Below are 6127 nucleotides of genomic sequence, written 5' to 3'. Positions count from 1 at the left end.
GCCCACATTGACTGGGCTCTGCCTGTGCTCCACCCACTGCTGCTGCTGTTGCTGCCAATTCATCCTGAGCTGTACCTATCCAGCCTTCAGCCTCCAACACCTGGTGACCAGACCCACCTCTTATTCTGAGCCACTTTTTTTTTCTCCCAGAGGGTGACATATAAAAATTGTTCCACTCCACATGGGTTTTCTAGCCTTTCCTAGCCTTTTTCAGAAGGGGAACACAGCATGCAGCAGAAAAACCATGCTATTGAGCCATACTCCCCTCTAGTTTCTAAGCCAAATTCTTAAGCTGACCCTGGGTTCCTGGCTGAGAGAGAGACTTGCAACTCAGGACTTTTTCACAGGAAGGGGAATCCTCTGCCATTTTGAGGGTATATTGCCAAAAATAAGTAGATTTGAAGCCAATTTTGGTAAATAAACCTTTTTTCCTTCTCTTTCCTGACTCAAAATAATCAGGGTTTTTTAAAAGCCAATTCTTCATATGCAAATACCCTATCTTTCTCCAAGGAAGTTTTGCCTTTTTTTGGGTTTACTCTGTAAATAAACTCTGTTCAGTTGTTTTTCAGGAAAAAATGCTGTTGCAAAGCATGCTTGAAACCCTGAAGTTCATAGAGCTAGATGGAGCATATTGACTGTGCTTGATTTTTTTTAATGGCAGTTTGTATATACTTTGCATATTTCTTATTTTGTGTATTTCACCTGAATAATATGCCCCATGCTATGCTGCTTAAATTACAGACCAAACTGAAATATTTTGACAAAGTTTTGAAAATCTTAAATACTCTCAACATGTAGAATGGAGATTCCGCTCAATATTTTTATGAGGAACTTCAGAGCTATGACAAGTGAAACCTAAATGGATGAAAATACTGGGGGAGGGGAAGGAACCTTAAAAGAGATCTGGAAGTTTATGGATGTTTAAACTTTTAAGCTTTTATTCCCCTCCTTAATATTGAAGAAGTCTATTGGAATTGGAAAAAAGGATTTTTTACTTCATTGCCTGTGCCCTGTCATGATTATTATATTTGCTGATTATTTTAAAATTTAATTTTGTTTTTAAGTTCATATATCAATCTGATCAATACTATTCTGTTACACAGAATCATTTTAAGCTGCTGGTTTTTTGCCTGTTAAATGTATTCTGTTAATTTGATTTTTATTTGTACCTTCTCCTATGACTATACTGAACACAATATCATTGTACAAGCCCATAGTCAACCTACACAAACCCTTGTCACCTGATCCATCAAGGTCACATGTTGCTTATACAGCCTTTTCTTTTATTTTGCCTTTGTTAATTGTCACATGGAAGATGATGGGTGGACTTCATCAAAATTTGTTACATGAAACCTTTGGAGAATTTAATGATTTAAGAATTTCAATTAATTTTAATGGGACTTCAGAAATAAATTTACATATCTAGTAGTTTCTGGAATGATAGGTTTATATGTATAATAATGTTGTATTAAAGGTAGAGAACAAAATAGAAGTTCTTGCCAGAAAAAAGTTTTATATAAAGCAGGAATTTAAAAAGAGCTTCTGCATGCATGATCTTTTAATTCTTCAGCTTAATCTACTTCCACCAGAATAATCTAGATTTCTTGGTGATGTTATAGACCCCAAATAGGTTTTCATCAACAGTATAGAAGCTTGTGTTTTTTCTAGTCTCTTCTGCTGAATTTTGAAATAATGGCAGTAATAGCCTTTGGTAAAAATATCTTTGCCAAAGTTGAAAGAATTTTTACATCTATAAAAACTGTGACAAATATACATCAGTTCAAAAGTTTTTTTAAATGTCACACAGCAACTTATGTAATTCCTATATAATAATGGTTTTATTTGCTATTGTTATTAACTAGGCTATTGTGAATTTTGGGATGTGAATTTGAACTATGGGGGTTTGAAATGTATTTGTTTTTCATGTATACTCTTGTGTCAAAGGGGACTGCCCCCAAATTGGCCTTTTGTCACTGTAGCAATCATTGGTTTTGTTCTTTTTCTCTTTTATTTTCCTTTTATCCACAAATTATTGCAATTTATAAGTTGGTCATGTTTTAAATGATCCCTTTAGGGAAATCTCCCCAAAGGGATCACAGAGGAGAAATGTACAAGTAGAATTTTATACCTTTAAATTACATTCCCCCAAATTCCTTTCATCTCCCAGCATCCATGTTCGTGTGGTCATGTTATTGTTTTATAAGTTCTATAGCTCCTTCTGTTGTGAGGTTACAACTAGATGTCGTAGGGTATAATGGTGAAACCCTGGGTTTGGGTAGGATACCTTTTGCAAGAATGCGAGACTCCAAAACTTGGCTTAAAAGTAGAAAGAGAGATTTATTAGTAATGTAGAGTTATTGGCCAACAAGACAGCATGAGTGGAACAACCCTGGAGGTTGCTCCCAGAATGCTTCAGTTCATGGGTTTTTATATTCTTTAAACAGTGAGTACATGATGCTGTGTCACAATGTGGACATGACTCTAGAGTGGTAAACACTCAGGCATTTGGTGGGATGTTCGGTCATCTGACTGAGGTCTGCCTGAAGACCCTCATAGTTTAGGGAACAGATGGATGGCTGAGATACAGCATGATGGTATCAAGATGTAGCCTGGAGGTGCATCTCTATATCCATCTCAACCTAAAGGATGATCCAAGGATGATGATAATAATCTCAGGGTCTTATAGAAGTTATCAGATGTTCTTGGGCTAGGAGTCACAAGGACAGAAAGGAGCAAGGGAATTTCTCTGCTTACAGTTTGCCTGGGTTAGGGGGTACAATGCCCATGCAACTTCCTCTCACTTTCTTCTTTCCTGACCAGGACTGAATGAGTTAGCTAGTTTTTATTTTAGTTATTATTAATAAACTTTTAAGATATAATGCTTTGTTATTGTATATTAATTTTATTTTTTACACAATCATCATGCTTCTGTGAGAGTTATAGAATAATATTTCATAAAATATAAAAGTGAAAAAATTTTTGCATGAAAATTGTTTTTTTTTTGATGCATGATAAATTAATATCATTCTAATATTGCAGGATTTTTTTCAGCATGCAACATAAGGTCTTTTACTCCTTAAGATAAATATTGAACATGTTCAACCTTCACAGTTCCCATGACTTTTGTCTTTACTATTCATCAGTCACATATATTGTGGTCATGCTATTGATTTGATTATGCACACAAATCATTGACTCAGAACTCAGAACTGCCTCTTTTGAACATAGCCTTCTGTCTTTCCTTAAACTGTTCTGCCTCACTCTCTTTCTGTCTAAATTTATTCCTATCCATGAACACCATTTCCTACATCCTTCCCGTTTTGCCAAGTTCATCTCCCCTATATTGGCCTCATTCTTTCCCCTTTACTATATTGACCCTATGATTATTATTGCTTCAACTATAGTCCATTGCCTACACTAAAATTCCTTACTTATTAGATGGAAATTTCTTTAAGGTCTGGCTGTGTCTTTTGTTTCTTTTTGTATCTTCAGTGCTTAACACAGGGACTAGAATATGATAGGCACAAAATAAATATTTATTGGTCAATTGATTAAGTGGAAAATATTAATCACCTAGAGAAAAAGTACCTCTGTGTAACAAAAAAATATGAAATGAATGAGGAAAAAAGATTTAATCTTCTGAGCTGTTATAAAGAAATGAGGTAATCTTGACAGATCTCAGGCAATTTGGGTAGTGAGAAGGGATAAAAGGTGATATAGGTGATTTGGAAGGGGAATGAAGGGGATAGCTGAGTGTAGGGAAGGGATGAATGAGGTAGTATATAGGAAGGTAAGAGAATGACAGGGAGTATACAGGAGGGCAGTTTAAACAGACTTATTCACCGAGGCTAGAATCAGAGGATACTGAGGGATTAGGCTGAGGTTCTTAAATCAGGGAAGGTGTCTCTAAGGTACAGGGGGATTGGGCCAGTCAGAAATGTTTTATATCTGGCTGGAGGACTTCTCTTGTTAATTTCTAAGTCCCTTGACAGAGGAGACAAAAGGGCTCCTCCCTGCCAGTGAAACTGATGGCTGCAGGAAGTCTTGGGTAGGTATTTCCTGCCAAGATGGATGCCTGTGGTTCCTTCAAGAAATAAAAAGAAAATAATTCCTTCCCTCTTCAGCCCTTGCCTTAATTTTCGATACGATGATTCACTAGAGGCTTTGAATAGGTAACAAAGGGCATTTATTAAAGTCAGGAATAATCAGAAGGAAAGAGGTTTTAGGTTTTCCAACTGCTGCTAGGGAGAAAGCTGGATGGTGGGGGATGGGTGGCAGGAGAGATTTAGACTGAGAGAGTCTGGCTCTCCCAGCCAGGAAGGTTTGACTGCTTTTGAAGTAAAATATTTATCAAATCACTAAATTGGGGTTAACTTGTTTAGGATGCCCTACTTGCCTATAGAATCTAAACCCATAATATCCAATCACCAAGCCACCCTTCCTTCCAGGGCCCAAAGGGAAATTCAGAGGAAGTAGCAGAGATGTAATGGAGAGATCAGGGAGAAGTCCAGAGAAATCAGATAGGTCCAAATTTCCCCAAGACAAAATAAGCACAGGCCAATGCCAAAGCCAAAAAGGCCAAAGCCAAGCCAAAAAGCAGAAGCCAACAGGCTAGGCCAAAGCCCAAAAAGCAAAAGTCCCCAGGCAAAGGGAAAGCCAGAAGGCAAAAGCCTGTCAGTTGGACTTCAGTCCTATTTGTAGCCTCAGGCTCCAACTGACTTTCTGAAGATTCTAAGACCTCTAACTGCCTTTCTGTGACAGTTTGCAATTGCAGAAGCAAGAAGGCTTCTGCTAGCAATCTTGCATTACAGAGCATATGAATTTATTAAGCAATTCAGGAGAACTGCAAACAAATTAGGACAAGGTCCCTTTATTAGCTTAGGGCTAGACATTGAATACAGGGGGAGAGAGATATCTATTCAGTAAAATAACCAAATAAAGTCAATTAATTAAAAGTAATCAATAGATTAAGGAATCACATTTTTTATTAGAGGAAAGATTAGGGTCATTCCAAGTTGGGAGCGAGTGAGCAGGACCAGTTTCCAGAATTCAAGAAAAGAGGTGTCCCTATCCTCCAAAGCCTTTGTACTCAATCAAAAGAACATGGAATCAATAACTGACTGATCAGTATGGAGCCAGTTTTCAGATAAGCTATATGGATTGCTTGAGATGTACAATTATGGGAAAACTCTTTACATCAATCTGAGGATATGACTGGGTTTCTGGTCATCTTAAACTAGGTCTTTTAGGGTTCTCTAAACAGCAGGCACAGGTGGTTCCTATAGGTCATATAGGGCTAGATTAAAACAATGCAATAAGGTTTACTTCCAGTTCCCAAAGCTGAATAAACTTTTTTCACAAGACAGAATTGGGACTAGGCCCATAATTGAATAGAAAGGGAACTGAGCTAGCTCTAGAATTGAGTTGCCAGATGGAGTTAGTGTGGTTCACTCAATTCCCACAATCAACCTCTTGCTGTCCTAATTCCCCAAATCCCTTCATTTGTTTAAAAAAAATTCTGGGAAAACTAGAAAGTTATCTGGCAGCAATTGGGTTTAGATCAATAAATTACACCACATTCCACAATACATTATAAGGGAAGAGCTAAACTTAAAGGACATTATATATCATACATCAAAAAATATTAGAAGTGGATCCTATATTTCTCACGGCTAGGGGTTGGAGAAGTATTGTAAAGAAAATAAGGAATAGGAGACAATTAAAAATGATAAAATAGGCAACTTAAATAAATTATAATAAAAATCTACTATATGCATAAAATTAAAACACCTATGATAAAAAGGAAATAAGGTTATTAGGGGAAAAAATCTTTGTATCAAGTTGCCAAGATAAGAGATTGATATCAAAGATTATATATTTATTTGTGCATTTATGTGTATGTGTATATACATATATAATTGTATATGTTTGTATATATAAAGATGGAAATATATATGTATATATTAGATGAATATTCCCTTAAAAATATTCACATAAGGTTCCGGGTTAAGATGGCGGCAGAGTAAGAAGCAGCTCTTAACCTCTCCTGACCGAAACACACAAAACTCCTCAAGGGGACATAAAAACAAGTCCAGACGAACGGAGGAACCCCACAACAGGGCACAGC

Source organism: Gracilinanus agilis, chromosome 6 (assembly GCF_016433145.1).
Source record: "Gracilinanus agilis isolate LMUSP501 chromosome 6, AgileGrace, whole genome shotgun sequence".
In the NCBI taxonomy this organism is placed as follows: Eukaryota; Metazoa; Chordata; class Mammalia; order Didelphimorphia; family Didelphidae; genus Gracilinanus; species Gracilinanus agilis.
This window is presented reverse-complemented; position numbering follows the sequence as displayed.